Source organism: Phragmites australis, chromosome 9 (genome assembly GCF_958298935.1).
Source record: "Phragmites australis chromosome 9, lpPhrAust1.1, whole genome shotgun sequence".
Taxonomy (NCBI): Eukaryota; Viridiplantae; Streptophyta; class Magnoliopsida; order Poales; family Poaceae; genus Phragmites; species Phragmites australis.
Genome location: NC_084929.1, coordinates 16768209 through 16785792, shown reverse-complemented (window position 1 = coordinate 16785792; position 17584 = coordinate 16768209).

Genomic DNA, 17584 nt, shown 5'->3' with positions numbered 1-17584 from the left:
TAAATAAGAGAATAACAATACAAAGAAAGAGAGTGACGAACTGAGCCTAAGGAAAAAGTCAGAAAACAAACTGGGACCCTGTTTGAACCCTGCATTTCTCTGAATACTTTTGTGTCCTAGTACCAGAAGTCCAACTGAAGACCAACTTTTGCTTCCCAAGTTTCCAGATTCCTTCTTCTCTTGATCACATTTGATAGTACATCATATGAGCAGATAGATGAGTGCCATCGATGCACGTGTACAATCAGGAATTCTAGCTGTTATCCCGCGTACTCTAAAATGCGTGGTTTTCAGGCACTGAATATTTAATTATACAGTTGTCGATCAAACAATCAAGGTCATGGATGTGATGGTGATTCCTTGAAACGATTAACAAAGTATGCCTATTGTCGTCTACCCTGGGCAACAAGTAACTTCAAGCTGACACACATCGTCCAAGAAGATTTAGAAAATAATGTGTTGTGTGATATGTTGATCTTAGAACTGTTCAAACAATGCTAATGGATCAGACGCGAACACGGCGAAGCAAGTGAATTCAACAAGGTTATCCATTATGATATCTGAAGTCAAAGATCTTCATCTCCTTGAATGTCGCATGACCTCCGACATGCCATTGTAATTTAATAAAATCAAAAGAAAGCGAAATCGATTGAACATTTTTTGTTCCAAATTTCTAATTGGTTCCTTATATATATAGTGAACTATTATTTTGTGGTCAGCTATAAAATACCCTTGCATGTTATCGTAATTTACGACATGTAAAATAGAGATTTACGATAACTTGACAACTGATATATTACAAGTTGATGTTAAATCTATCTAAATATCAATTGATATGGTAAAACGTAATGTTGTAAACTGCAATCCGATTATCGTAAATTTCTACATCTATTATCCTAAACATAGGTGGGTATAGAATAATAGAATAAGTTATTCTATAGCCGGCCACAAATTAGCTCGTCCTTATATATATACACACACTAAATAACTATTCAACGCATCATCTACTCCGCAATAGGGAAAAATTGAAAGCTTACTCCAGAAACCTGAAAATCAATGCGCCATCCACTCCACTACCGGAAAAAGCCAGAAGTTTACTCTTGCAACCGGGAAAAACAATAATTTTACTCCCGCAACCTAAAAAACCCGTAACTTTTACCCTCCCCCCCCCCCCCCCCGCAACTGGAAAAAGCCATCACACTAGTGTCTAAATAGTGGTTGTTTTCTCTCTACCCTCCAATACCCTGTAAACCGCTGCAGGTCTCTAGATCTGGATTTGTAGCCACTGCCGTTAGGGCGCAATTTGAGAGGGTCATTAACCTCTCTGTCTTGTTGTGCTCGCTCTTCAATGTTCAACGACGAGTCAAAACATCATCTATCGGCTCTGACATGTTCATCAATCTCTCCGTCTCGTCGCACTCGCTCCCCAACATTCAACGACGAGCCAAGACGTCATCCATCGGCGCAAGCGCGGACGTACATGTGGAACCTCCACCGGTGACCTATTCGATGTACTTAATGATGGCAGCATGGTGGGTGCTTGCACTACTCAGCCGTGCTTGCACTGGAATCTAAATTTTTTTCTAGTACAGAGAATCATATATTGCAACATTTTTTTTTATTTTTGTTTGGTATTGTTACCAGAACAATAAATCACGCATGTTAATGGATGAAATTTTCTTGTTTAGCTGATTATTTCCTTAATTAGTTGAAGATTATTTCCTTGATTAACTAGAGATCATTTCCCTTATCACATGATTAGTTTCCTTGTTTAGAGAGAAAATCTCGCAGGTTATTATAGCCTATCAAATCAGCAGCAGATTATTTCCTTAGTTAGTTAGGGATTGCTCCCATAATTATGTGATTAGTTTTCTTATATAGAGAGGAAATCTTGTAGGTTATTATTGCATCTGTACTCCATATATGGTGCAATATTGTCAAATGAATCAACAAGTGCGATTTTTTTGTTTCCTTCTATGTAATATATATTTTTCGGCCGCACAACAAATATGTTCTGGTCATGCCAATATATGTTTTCGGTAACGCCGACATATGTTTTCCAATCATGCCAAGCCATGTTTTCGGTTTCTTAGTAGTTTTTTTTCCTATTTTATTTTCTGACTTTCCTGTTTTATAATATATGTTTTCCTATTTTATAATATGTATTTTCTAGTTTCTTACTAGGTATTTTCCTATTTTATTTTTTGTGTTTCTATGTTTTATTATGTGTGTTTTATGGATTTCATATTTTATGATTCGTGTTTTCCTATTTTATAATTAGGATTTTTCGATTTTAGGATTGCTTTCCCACCCGTGGACCTGTTTGGTCACTCTGGCTAGGTTAGATTGGTACGGGCACCTATACGTGAAATAATATTTAACACACATATATATATATATATCAACCAGATAATTCCTGAAAGAGTTAGGGAAGAGGAACTAAGTGAGAATATAGAAGAATTTTATACAATGAGCGCACATAGAATGGATTAGTTTACAGTCATTTGTGCCAAACTCATATAGAGATATAAAATCTAAAAAAATCATAGAAAAAATTGTCCAAAGGCTAGAAGATATCCAAATAATAGGAGAAATACATACGAAATATTGGGATAAAAATGCAATTGTGTATAAAATAAACATAATAAACCTTGATATAATTAAGACATGCCCAATAGAAGCTTCCCCTAAAGGTATAGAAGAATTTAAAATTTATATCGAAGAATTGTTGGAACTATGGGCAATAAGAGAAGACAGAAGTCTGCATAGGTTAGTAGCATTCGTAGTTAGAAATCATGCTAAAATAGCTAGTGGAAAATCAAGAATGGTCATCAATTATAAAAGGCTTATTTGTAATACAGTAGAGGATGCCTATAATATACCCAACAAATAAATAATGGATCAATAGAATACAAGGTAGTAAATAGTTCTCAAATTTTGATTTAAAAGTTGGGTTTTGGCAAGTCAAAATGGTAGATGAATCAATAGAGTGGACAACCTTTACATGCCCTCAAGGACATTTTGAATGGCTTGTAATGCCACAAGATTTAAAGAACGCACCCGCTTTGCTTCAAAGAAATGTGCAAAATATATTCAATGAAAACCAAGAATTTATACTAGTATATATTGGTGATCTATTAATATTTTCGAAAACATATAAAGAATATATTTCTTATCTAGAAGTATTTTTAGAAAGGTAGAATATAATGGCTTGATATTGTCTAAAAAGGAAATGCTAATTTGCAAAGAAAAATTAACTTCTTAGGTCATGAGATAGGAGAGGAAACAATTTACCTACAAGAACATATTGCTAAAAAGATATTACAATTTTCCAATGTTATGAATGATAAAAAGACTTTACAACTTTTTTTTAGAAATTGTTAATTATGCCAAAAACTACATAGACAATTTGGCAAACTTTAATTCTGAAGATATTACATTGGTAAAAATAATAAAAGATAAAGTCATAGAATTAAAACCTTTGGAATTGCCATTAGATAATTATTATTTTAATGTTGAAATTGACACCTCTTAGTTAGGATGGGGTGCTATATTGAAACAAAGACCTAATAATATTCCCCCAAAACAGAAGAAAAATAAGTATGTAGGCTTCAGGTAGTTATAAATTGAAAACTATAAATAATACTAATAGGGAAATTTTAGCCATAGTACATGCAATAAATGCATTTAGATCTATTTAGGGTTTAAAGAATTTACAGTAAGAACAGACTATGAAGCTATATGTAGATACCACAACCATATTAAAGAATTTATAGTAAGAACAGACTGTAAAGGATAATAGTTTGCCTGATTTATTTTCTCAATCTTCTATTTTGCAGGAAGGAAGAGAATGATTAATTTTAATGGTGTGGAGACCTTCAGCTTTATAGCAGAAAATAAGCTCGGAATATTTCCACCAAATTCATATAATCCAAGCCAAAAGACCACATAATCATAGAAGAAGTGATTGAATGCATTTTGGATAATTTTTTGTATCAATACAATAATAAAAGAGAAGAAAAGGGTTACATGCTATCAATATTGAATAGCCTATTTGAATATTTCTATATGATGAATGAATTATTGCCCATAATCGATAATCCTGATGTGATTGAACAAAAATCCTTATATGTTGTGTTTGAAGGTAAGCTACTAGGAATTTAATTATCATTTGAATAAATAGTAGCTCAAAAAATAGATGCAAAATTAGGAGGAGGAATGTTATGGAAAAAATATGTTAATATCGACCATGCATTGACTCAGGCCAGGAAAGTATTGGGAATAAATTATTATATTGAACCAGCAGGCAATGATTACATTTAGAAAAATAAGGAATTAAGAAGCAAGAAACCAGTAGGGACCTCTCCCCTAGTGAATATAAAGGAAGAAGATAGTTTGAAAAGACCTACATATAAAGAAGGTCTAATGAAAGGAGTGGATCCTTTAGATTGGTCTTATATTGACTGTAAGGTAAATGAAAAGTTTGAACAAATAGCTCCACAATGGAAGAAAGACAAAAACGATGAAGTTCTAAGAGAATTAAGGAAGGACATGGAAGATAAATTTGCAGATATGAAAAAGGCATATGATGAAAAATTGGATACAACATTGTCTGGTGAAGACATAATGGATATTGCTGGCATGGTCAACCATCCAAATAAAAATTGATAAGGTATTACCAATATTCGGGTGTGGAAGATCCAGAATAAATCACTTAAATAAGCGTATGAGAATATTAAGCATAAGAATATAATAGTACATTGAGCAGAGAATACCTCATAAGCGACCTTTGTTGCTGGATAGCGAAGACAACATATCGAATCTTCAGTCATGCAGGCTAGGCAGGCTAGGCCACATGATTCACGAGACTACAGGATGCATGGCTACACGATGCATGTGAAGCTACAAGGGGGCATGTGAAGTTACGGGATGCTTTTAAGGCTAATAAATAAAATGTTCCCCTGAAACTATAAAAAGAGTAGAAGAGCCAGAAGGAAGGGGCGCTGAGAAGAAAGAGAGCAAAGCAAGAGCAATCCAGTTCTAGAGAGCCCTTCCCACTTTAGTGTGCGTAGTATTCTACTTGTAAAATATTTGCTACTACTAGAAGCTTTGTAAGTTGGCTCCTGTAAGCAACTCTGTAAGGTAACTTCTTTGTCCATGGGGTTCTCCGAAAGGGAAAGCCATGTAAGCTTATTTGTGGAAATAAAGTAGTTTTCTTTTAAAAATCCCTCGGTCTACTTAGTCTGTTTATATGGGATGAGTTTTTATGTTAGGGACCTATAGGAGAAACCACCTTGATGGTTCTCATGTCAGCTTTGCGTCTGGAATTGTGCTCATAGAACCTTGTACCCAAGGTTAAGTATTCCCTTTGGGTGGAACTGCCTCAGGAGACGATAAGAATTTACCCTACATAACCATGACCAAGGGATCCTAGGAAAAGCTTAGCTATTTTTGAAACAAATCAGTGAGAAATATGGTCAGTACCGAGTAAATTTATTACAATTGTTGTGTAACTGACTGATTTGTTAGTTTTGCTAACCTGTAAAGATCGTGAATAATAATGTAAAGCAAATATTAAATAGTATCAGAAAAATTTAAATCTTTGGACAAGGTTCTGCCTTGTCTTCTGGCACCTAATTTCTTCATATAATTGTACTAGACTAAGAAGATAGAGGGATCGTTAAAGGGAAACTATTTTATTTTCACAAACCAGTTTACATATAGTTTTTCCTTTCAGAAAAGCCCCATGAACAGAGAAATTACCTTACAAAAATGTTTATAGGAGCCAACTCACAAAGCTTACATATGGTTCACAAAAGCCAACTCACTAAAGTGGGAAGGCTCTCGAAGGCTAGCTAGAACTGGATTGCTCTTGCTTTTCTCTCTTGCTTCTCGGTGCCCCTTTCTTCTGGCTCTCGTACTTTTATAGTTGAGGGAGAACGTTTATTTATTAGCCTTACAAGCATCCTGTGACTTCACACGCCTCTTTGTAGCTTCACATGTATCGTGTAGCTACACATCCTGTAGCCTAGCCTGCATGACTGACGATTCGATATGTTTTCTAGGCTAGTCAGCAACAAAGATGGTTTCTGAGATATTCTCTGCTCAATATACTATTATATTCTTCTACTTAATATTCTCATACACTTATTTCAGTGGTTTACTTTGGGTCTTCCACACCCAAAACTATATATATATATATAAAGTGCTATTTTAAACCTGAGATGTAGAATAATTATTCTACACACAAGCTCAACACATCGGCCCACAAAAACCTAGCCCACATGTCTGCGTGCCCACCCCGTGTGCGTAGCGTTCACCACATGGTGTGATAGCAGTCGAGCCTGCTCACCTCACACGAACGCTTGGGGAATGATAGAAATAGTATTCTAATTAATCATTAAGTCGATCATTTACATTATCACGACTATAACAATTAAACATAATACCATCCCAGTAGTCTTAGCATATGTTTTGTCTCCAAGATCAGAACACATGCCTTTCAACATAGGTCATCACAACAAAGCTTAAGAAAGAGCGAGCAAAAAAATTATATTACAAGCATTTGAGTTATTACAATTTACAACAAAAAGGAACTAGGAGGATAAGAACAGTTCATCCTAACCAAAACTAGAAACTACATAGTGGAAGAAATAACATCTATGAACAACAAAAGATGGGTAGCGCTATTTGCCCTAAGACGCCACCCCATTACACCATCACTCGAGTAGTTTGCACTACTCATTCCCGCCACCTACATGGCGGGCGTGAAGTAGCCAAACACTACCTCCTCCTCGTCGGTAGCACCTGAAAGAGTAGCATGAGTACGAAAGTACTCGCAAGACTTAATCCATAATGGGTACATATAAATAATCCGACTCCAAGGATTATACATTTGGATATTAGCAAGGATCATCCATAAGGTCAAGTGAATTCATATGCAAAAACAACTTTGAAAAAATATGTGAGCATCTAAACTTAACCAAATATACCCTTCTATCATGTATCCATCAGCATGAACATATGTGTAACTAGAACCAATAATAATTCATCACCGAACATCTCTATCCATTTCCCATATACCATACCGTGTCATTCCACATTCGTGACTCTACAACCGATATGGATAGACAGAAGCATGCTAATAACCGAGAGCGTGACAATTCAAATTGATTTTACACCATACAGGGGTACATATTTACCCACACGACTTGAGGATCATTCGGCTTGAGTTACCATACAAGCCCACACAAGGGATACTCGTATCAACCTTTGTCATACCCAGAACTACCCATTTTCACATGCCCCTATGGCACCGGGTTTATCGTGAGCGTGTCTCGAACCTTTCTTCTCCTTTTCTTTTTCTCTTACACGTCATAGGGCCGCAAGGCAAGCGTCATCACGGCGTCTGATAGTCGGCTTATCATACCATTAGATCGACATGTGGTCCGTACGGAAAGTGCTAAAGCAAATAGCACCGACGGATGATGCTTAAATGATACAAGTGGTCTATGGTATCCGGGTTCCTCTCCCGACCTACCCCTAGCACCACCCACATCTCGCCTCATCCTCACAACTCAAACATCCCAATGTCATTACCATTGTGAATCAATAAGTAAGCCCTAAGGTCACAAACAATGGTTGAATCATCACTCGACTTCTACCGAAAACCTATGAATTGATAAGAATTTCGATTACCCTTTGGAGTTAGAGATCAACATTGTTAACCCAGGTTACAAGGATGAGGAGCATCAACAATTCAAGGTAGAAGTAATGCAATCAACATTGGTACTACTCATATAAGCCCGACATCGAATCGCCAATCATGGAAACATACATAAAATATAATTTATCAAATTACGCATTATATGATCCAAGGTAGTAGGTAGAGTATGCTTAGTTGCTTGCCTTGATGCTTTGGCGCTTGCCTGACGCTACCTGCGCAGCACTCACATAACTCCGAAAGTTCGGCGTCGCCTTCGCTCACTCGAACCATCGGTTTGTCACTCTCTAAATTAGTCAAGAATGCACTGCATAAATAAATAAATGATGGAAAAGTGTGCATATGATGCATGGTTGCATAATTATAGAGTGTCATGTTTCAACAATATTTGCAAAAGATCGCCAAATGATTAGGGTTTCGAAGGTTCAAACCTTGGATAAGCTAACCTAAGTTCATCAAGTTTTCAGCAGCTCGCGGTCAGACCTAAGTTATTGTGGTGGTCGGACTGTTGGTGTGCAGAGAGTATGGGGCCTTGGTGACTAGACTGCAGGCACAGTGGCAGTCAGACTGGTGGATGGTGGTCTGACCAATCTGAGTGGCTATCAGACAGCTGGATCCCTGCTAGCAGCACCTTTGTAAGGTTGCCGGTGAAGGCTTCAGCGAGGCTTTCTACCGTGAATGGTACCAAAATGCTCTAGGAGACTAGCAGAGTGCTTCTAGGGTGATTGAGCCATGATGAGACACTTGCGAATTATCAAAACATGTTCTTCTGCTTGTTTGACCAAATTCGGACCTAGAAAAGCTCTTTCACCAGACTCAGAACAATTTAACGGTGTTTGATATCTTTGGCCATAGAGAGCTTTGAATGGAGACATCTCAATGCTCGATTGATAGCTATTGTTATAGGAGAACTCTGCAAATGACAAGCAAATCTCCCACTTCTTCCCATAGGTGAGAACACAAGCTCGCAGCATGTCCTCAAGTATTTGATTTACCCTCTCTGTTTGACCATCGGTCTGAGGATGGAAGGCAGTGCTATGAAAGAGCTCGGTTCCCATGGCCTCATGAAGGCTCTTCCAGAAATGTGAGGTGAACTGAGTGCCTCGATTGAAGATGATTTTCTTTGGAATGGGATGAAGGCAAATATTTGAGTGAGGTATAGCTCTACATAGTCCTTAGCACTATATCAAGTCTTCATCGGGAGAAAATGTGCTGACTTGGTCAACCGGTCCATAATGATCCAAATTGAGTCATACACTTGAGAGATCTTGGATAATCTGGTAATGAAATCTATACCGATCTCCTCCCACTTCAAGGAGGGAATAGGCAAGGGCTGAAGCATACCGGTCGGCCTGAGCTGTTCAAACTTTACCCCCCGGCAGATATCGTATTCAGCGACATAACGAGCGATTTCACGCTTCATACGGGTCCACCAAAATCTTAGCTTGAGGTCTTGGTACATCTTCATACTCCCTGGGTGAATAGACAACAATGAATCATGGTCCTCAACCAGAATCTTCTTCCTCAACACATCAACCATCAGAAGCACTAGCCACTTCCCAAACCACAAAGTACCTTGATTATCTTCAGGAAAATAGGTAAGATTGCCTTCCTTCATTTTATCTCAAATTAGAGCAATGCCCTTGTCATCCATTTGAGGTTCTTTGATTTGATCCAGGACGGTGGATTTGATTTCCAAGTTTGCAAGAAATTCTTCGAAACCATTTCGAGTCCAAGCCTTTAGAAATCATCACAAAGTGTGGTGACTCTAGGCTGGAGCAAGAGATAATTGCATTGAGCCTCTTGACTTAGTGCATCAGAGACAACTTTCGCCTTGCCAGTGTGATAATGAACTTCCAACTTATAATCCTTAATCCACTTGATCCATCTTCTCTGTCTCATGTTCAGATCAAAATGAGTGAACATATATTTTAGACTCTTATGATCCGTATAGATATGGCAAAGATTACACAATAGGTAGTGGCATCAAATTTTCAGAGCATGCATAACTGCCACAAGCTCTAAGTCATGAGTTGAATAATTTTCTTGGTGCCGCTTCAATTGGCATGAAGCATATAGAACAATTTAGCCTTCTTGCATGAGGACACATGCGAGGCCTACGCGGGAAGCATCACAATAAACGTCGAAACCCTTGTCCACTTCAGGTGGAGCAAGAACAGGAGCGGTCGTGAGCAGGTTCTTCAAAGTTTGGAAAGCTGACTCACATTCAGTTGATCACTGGAATACACTTCCTTGCTTCAATTTCTCGGTCATGGGCATGAAAATCTTGGAGAAGTTCTTGATGAACTGGTGGTAATAACCCGTGAGTCTGAGAAAATTGTGGATGTCAGTGACATTCTAGGGTTGAGCCTAGTTAAGAAACTCTTGTACTTTGCTCGAGTCATTGCAACATCGTCTTTAGATAAGAAATGACCCAGTAAAGCGACTTCCTTAAGCCACAACTCGCATTTGCTGAACTTTCCATAGAGACGGTGATCTCAAAGTTGGCCAAGAACAACCCGAAGATGATCAGCATGCTCTTCTTCGGTCTTGGAGTAGATGAGAATATCATTGATGAAAACCATGACAAACTTGTCATGTTCCTCCATGAAGACCGTGTTCATCAAATACATGAAGAATCCTGGTGCATTGGTATGGCCGAAAGACATAACTATGAACTCGTAGAGCCCATAATGAGTGGAGAAAGCCATCTTTAGAATATCCTCTGGTCAAATCTTTATTTGGTTGTAGCCTAACCTCAAATCAATTTTTGAGAAAACCCAGGCACTGGTCAATTGACAGTGACCGCCTCAAAATATCAATTTGAGGAAGTGGATATTTGTTCTTGATAGTGACCTCATCCGACAGACGATAATCAACACACATCTGTAAAGTACCATCCTTTCTATTCATAAAGAGTGCTGGGCATCCCCAAGGTGACACTACAGGAAAATCGTTATTTTGTGACAAAAATCCTTCTGACAACAACAATTTTTGTCATGTATTGTACCATTTTATGATAGTGGAAACTCCGTCATCACAATATTGGACTCGTCGTAACTATATATGATGAAAACTTAAAAAGTGTCACATAAGGTGATGAACGTTCGTCATAAAATCCACTATCCTGGTGTCAATCTGTGGGAGGCGATTTTATGACGCTAGTTATAGTTTTTGTGATGATTGTGTAGGTGTCATATACTGTTTGGTTTATTATGATGACCTTGGTCATCACAGATGGCAGATGCATTGACCCAGTAGTCGTGTTTTTTATGAGGACAGTTTGTTTGTTGTTACTAATTCTTAGCTATTCCTCTAGCGGAAATTCATCCTTGGTTGTTCGCGCGGTGGCACCCCTATTGTCTCTAACTCGTGTGGGCTTGCAGCAGGTCCAATATTTGATGCTCTTTGCTCCTCTTAACCTCCCAATTTGTTGGTTGTAGGAAAGGGAAGACGCACGGTTGAGGGATTGGACATTGGAGGTTAGTTCGTTTGTGCGTTCCATGTGTAGATGATTTGATAGTCCATTAAGATTTGCATGAACTATGAAAATTGGTGTGTTTAAAGCTATGCCTTGTGGATTTTCTCATTTCAGAAATCATGGCTACATTGCTTGCTCGGTTAATAAATTGATTTGAACTAGCTATAGCTGCAAGCCACCCACAGGGTGGTCAATGAAATTCCTAAAAAATACATTCAAGTTGTTGTTGGTTAAATATCTAGCTCTGAACTCATTTTCCCCTAGGATGAAATGGATAGGAGCTGGATTTATAATAGTTTGCCATTTACTGCTCCATTTTTTGGCTGGTGTGGATCAATTTATGCAACATGTCAGAGCACATTTCAATGGAAATGAAGAAATAAAATGCTCTTGCTGCCGATGCCTTAATCAGAAATTGCTATCACAAGATGAAGTGGAGGATCACATTAATATTTCTGGTATGTCAAGGACCTACACTCGGTGGATACACCATAGAGAATCAGCTAGTGATGAGGAATGTGATGGCAATGATGATGGCCATGGCTATCATGAAGATCAGCAGTGGTTGTATGGTGAGGGTCTTGGGATTGGAGGTGGTGAAGACGACATAGAAGAGAATGGTGGTGGAGTTCAAGGTTTAATTGAGGATCTGTACACAATTGCAAACAATGGCACTAGTGGAAACATCTATGCAAAATTGATGGAAGAAGCAAAGCAGGAACTTTATCTAGGCTGTACAGAATTCTCAAGGTTGTCTTTCCTAATTAAACTGCTTCATATAAAGGTATATAATTGTATTACAAACTTAGGTTTCAATGCATTCCTTCAGTTGCTTTCACCGGTATTGCCTAATGGTACCGCTCTACCAAAGTCCTTCAATGAAACCAAGACTATACTCTGACAAGTTGGGTTTGGGTATAAGTCAATTCATGTTTGCAGATATGATTGTGCATGATTCTGGAAGGAGCATGCAAATGATATCCAATGTCCAGTATGTGGTGAGTCAAGGTGGAAAGACAACAATAAGAGGAAAAAGAGAGTTCCCCACAAGGTGCTTCGGTATTTCCCAATAATTCCAAGACTGCAAAGGCTTTTTGTGTCAAAGGATAGCGTTGAGCTTGTACGATGGCACAAGGAGAAGAGGGTGCCCATTGAAAATGAAATGAGACATCCTGCGGATGTAGAAGGCTGGAAAGATTTTGATAGGACCTTTGAGTCATTTGCACAAGATCCTCGCAACTTAAGACTAGGCATTGCTACAGATGGTTTCAACCGTTTGGTAACATGAGCAATGCGTATAACATGTGGCCAGTGAAAGTAGTACCATATAATTTTTCACCATAGATGTGCATGGAGCAATCCAATTATATGTTGGCTTTACTTATTCCAGGACCAAAAGTACTAGGAAAAGAGTTTCATGTATACATGCAACCTTTGATACAAGACTTGATTCATCTTTTGAATGGAGTTCCTACTTATGATGCATATGGTAAAGAACAATTTTCACTGCGTGCAGTGATTATTAGGGGAGTTCATGATTATTTTGCACTAGGCACTATGACAGGGAGAGCACAAAGGGTTACTTCACATGTGTGCACTGTGACAAGGATCCGTTCTCGGAAGGGTTGAGAAACAAAATTGGGTATGTTGGCCACCGTTGATTTCTACCGCGTAACCATCCATGGAGGAAAAATAAAGCTTTCAATGGGAAGATTGAAAACAGGGATAAACCAAGAAAATTTTCTGCTGATGAAGTGTTGAAGAGGTTGGAGAAAGTTCAAGATGTTCCAGGTAAGCATCCTGCAAATAAGAAGAGAAAACGCACAAACAAGGATGAACCAACCTAGAATACTAAGGTTAGCTTGTATGATTTACCATATTGGTGGAAACTTATGTTAGAACACAACCTAGATGTTATGCATATAGAAAAGAACATATGCGATAACATCGTTGGGACCCTTCTTGACATTGAGGGTAAGTCAAAGGACACAATTAGTGCTAGACTTGATTTGGAAGATCAAGGTATAAGGAGAGAGTTGCATATGCAGGAAGAAGGTAATTCCTACTCCAAGCTAAAAGCATGCTATATTTTGAATATGCTCTAACATATCAAGATGTGTGGATCTTGATGGATGTAAAGTGCACGGGCTGAAAACACATGACTCCCATATACTCCTTCAGCGTATTTTACCAGCTGGCCTGCGAGGATTGGTGCGAGAAGATGTATATGAGGCAATAGCTGATTTGGGAGCCTTTTTTAGACAACTATGTGCTAGGGCACTAAAAGTTGATGTTGTGCATCAGTTAAAGGATGAAATCGTACTAATCTTGTGCAACCTAGAGAAATTTTTTCCTCCTGCATTCTTTGATCTCATGGTTCATCTAATTGTGCATTTACCTGATGAGGCCATTCTAAGGGGCCCGGTTCAATATGGATGGATGTATCCCATCGAACGACTGTTGTGCACCTTCAAGAGAATTATGCGTAATAAAGCAAGACCAGAAGCATCCGTTGCAGAAGCATATACTGCATACGAGTGTTTGTTACATTGCTATAGGTTTTTCAGTGACATTCAAACAAAATTCAGCAGGGAAGAAAGGAACAAAGATGGGCGAGAAAATATCTTGGCCGATGATTTATCAGTTTTTGCACATGGTACTAATGTACTGGGAGCTTCAAAACTGAAATACATGGATAGTGAATATGAATCAATGGTTTGGTTTGTGCTTAATAATTGTCCTGAGGTTGATCAATACAAAGTGTAAGTCCCAATTTGCATAAATTTGCAAAGTTATTCAATGTCACTCCCATTACAAACTCACATATGTTATGAGTTTCATAGGATGTTTAGAGATGCACTAGAGCAAGAAAATGCAGATAACATTGAGCAAAGAATGGAGAAAGAATTTCCAACGTGGTTTCAGAACCATGTAAGTACAAGTCTCAGTATGATTCTGATTTTAATAAAATATCATAATTGATAGTTTGCATTACTTACCTACAGATTTGCAGGTTACATCATGGAGGGATAGGAGATGTTGATGATGACCTTTATGCACTCGCATGTGGTCCTGATAAGCACGTGAGATCATACTCTGCATGTGTGATAAATGGTGTTTGATACCACATTGTCACACATGAGGCGAATAGGAAAACTCAAAATTGTGGCATTAAGACTGAAGGTACTCACAATAATGAAACTATCGACTTCTATGGGATCCTAACAGAAATTATAGAGTTGACTTATATTGTAAAAAGGAATGGAGCTAGATGTGTGATTTTATTACGATGTGAGTGGTTCAATCTAGAGGGAAAGAATAACCGTATGAAAGATGATGGTTACTTGAAAAGCATTAATGTTGGATGTTGTTGGTACAAGAATGATCCATTCATTCTCGCCACACAAGCATCACAGGTATTTTACTTGGAAGATACAAAATTTGGCAAAGGTTGGCGAGTTGTGTAGGATTTTGATCGCATGAAAATATATGACATGATAGAATCTAAGGAAAGTCAGAGTAACAAAAATGAACTACATGTGCGGTCTGAAGTGGCATATCAAGTAGATATTTCTTCATCAGAAGCTTGTGTTCTGGTAGGCATTAATCCTGATTTGGATTTGTTGCACCGTGCTGATGAGACTACAACTAATATTGATTCTCAGATTGTTTACAAGATATGCAACCGTGAAGCACCAACTCATGGCAACGAAACTGATAGTGAAGATGAAGATGACACATTAATGGAGTATTGTAATACTGATGAGGCCAATGCCTCAGATTATATTAGTAGAACTTTGTAACTTTAACATGTACTCCTATATTTTGCAACTTTATCTCTATTTCTCTGGTTTTGATCAATGCTCAATGCCCAATTGCATATTCACAACATGGCTATATTTAGATCGTTTTTATTTCTGCTTCTCAATGTTTCTGAAAATTGCAATACCTATCCTGACATTGTTGCATATTACAAGCAAAACAAACAATTCATTTCTAAACAGGGGTCTGCTGTCATCACATTGCTTCAATAATATTAGACAAAGAGCCTTGTTTTGATACATATGTGAACCACATTTGAACTTGTTACAATTTCTTGTCACACTACTACATTGTCATTGTTGCTAAGTGCTTATGTGCACTGAGTATATGCAAGAACCACTGAAATATGACATACTTCTACTGCTAGCCTACAACTAGGTGACCAAAAAATACTTCTTCTACTCACAGATGATCAGAGACAGTGCAAAATCCTGCAAATGTTCAATTGTTCGGCCCCAGACATTTACTTAAGAAGTTGCACTAAGATGGACAACACTACAAGAACAACGTTAATCAAACCCAAGATCCGTATAACTTTTCCCCATCCACCTAGCTGAAATGCACTACAGGTTATTGCATTCTTCACTTCCTGTGTCATGTTTTTCACCTCAAACATAACCTTCTCCAATGCTTCCACTCATTCCTTCAAGCCACCTGTTGCTTCAAGCTGGTCAGGTACCAATTCATCTCCACAAGAGGCAGATTCCGCCACCAGCTTGGCCTTGTTCAACACAATTGTTCTGTACGTTGCTTCACTTGAAAAAGGTGCATCTGTTTGGCATCTACAATATGTAAATCAAATGACAGTTTCAGAAATTGAAGAACCCTAAAGCAAGAACACAAAATTGGGAGCACTATTCACTTCACGGTTATTAGTAGGGCACTTGAAGAATATCTTCCCCTTGTTCTCACCAGTTGTACATGTTAGCCCTATCATGTTCTAGTTCTTGAAAGTTGGGTGTTGGGACCGAAGTCCCAGACAAGGTGGACCTTCGCTTACGGAAATGCCGAAGAGTCCTCGGGGTGACACATGCTTGGGGTAGAACTATTTCGATGCCCCTCTCGGGTACAGTATGGCCCTATTTATAGCCCATACTCGACCACTCCAAGCGTGGTTTACAACTCCTATCCCCTTACCTGCTACATTCTTGAAATATCCTAGGGCATTATGGTACAATTAAGCATATTTACATAATCACAACTCTACCCTAGGCAACCAAAGCGGGCCCCGCTATCCAGTCGTGATCTTCGGCTCCGAAAATCCATCGAAGTCTTCTCCATTCCATCGCCTCGGGATGGCCTTCGGCTTCAGAGCGAAGACCAGCTACTACCTCCGCTCACTGCGGTCAATCAGAACCGCTGGCACGGACTTCGGTTTTCGGCCGAAGGCTCGCCACCGTCTTTGCTGACACGAGAAGCCAGGACTATGGGCATGCCTACATCCTTCGACTGGTGGTGCTTCGCGATCTTCGCAACCTTCACCTGCAGTTCCTGAAATGAACATGTAGTGACAAGCAGGTGGACCTTCCAGCAGACTTCGAGCTATCCTCCGAAGAGGGGGGTGGGAGATCATCCCCAACAGCAGCCCCCTACGGGTAAGGTTTATCTTCGATGGGCCGAACCTGTAGTCTTTAAGATGCATCTCAACGCCGTCCCCTTCGGCCTGGCGAAGTCTACTAGGGCGGATGCACTTTGTTCAAATTGCCTTATTATTATTAATTTTTTACAGTATGACCATGTGGCCTCTGGGTAACTGTATCGTTGACAAGCATTTAATGCCTTCGATGTATACCGAAGCGTCATTTTCCTCATCGATTCAAGTTCCGATGCGCCTCGTTTTAACCGTTGGCCCCTTTGCTATAAATACCGCCCCACAGTCACTTGTTTTTTACCGCGCGTCTCTGCTCAAGCTTTCGCTCTCGTACGAAGCCTCTTACAGCCCTCTGAGTTCTTCTCGAACGAAGCCCCTTACAGCTCTTTGAGTCCTTCTCGGACAAAGCCCCCTACAACTCTCTGAGTCCTTCCCTATTCAAGGCTTCTCTATTCATCCCAATGGCACCGAAGGCCAGGTCTTCTCGCCCGAAGACATACTGGATTGGGCAGTCTAAGGTGGACGACAAAGTGTTGGCCAGCCTCATGAAGGAGGGATTGATCAATGATGTATCCGAAGTTCGGCTCCCTGGCAATCAGGAGACACCGGAGCCTTCTGACGACGAAGCAGTTGTATTCGTTCATTATTTTAGAGCAGGTCTTCGCTTGCCATGCGATGACATAGTTGTTAAAGTGCTGAAGTTGTTCAAAGTTTATCTTCACCAGCTCACGCCCAATGCTATAGTGAGGATGGGGCTTTTTGCATGGGCCGCTCGGTCAGAGGGAGCGAAGGCATCAGCGAGGGCCTTCGCTGCTGCTTATCGCCTTCATCACCAGCCAAAACCAGTCTTCGCCCGGGGCGTCCAGAGCGAGGCGCATTATGGGTGTTTCAACTTCGCGTACCGCACTGGGTTATCCACGCCCATCGTCATATACAAGAACAAATGGCCGAACGACTGGACGCAGTG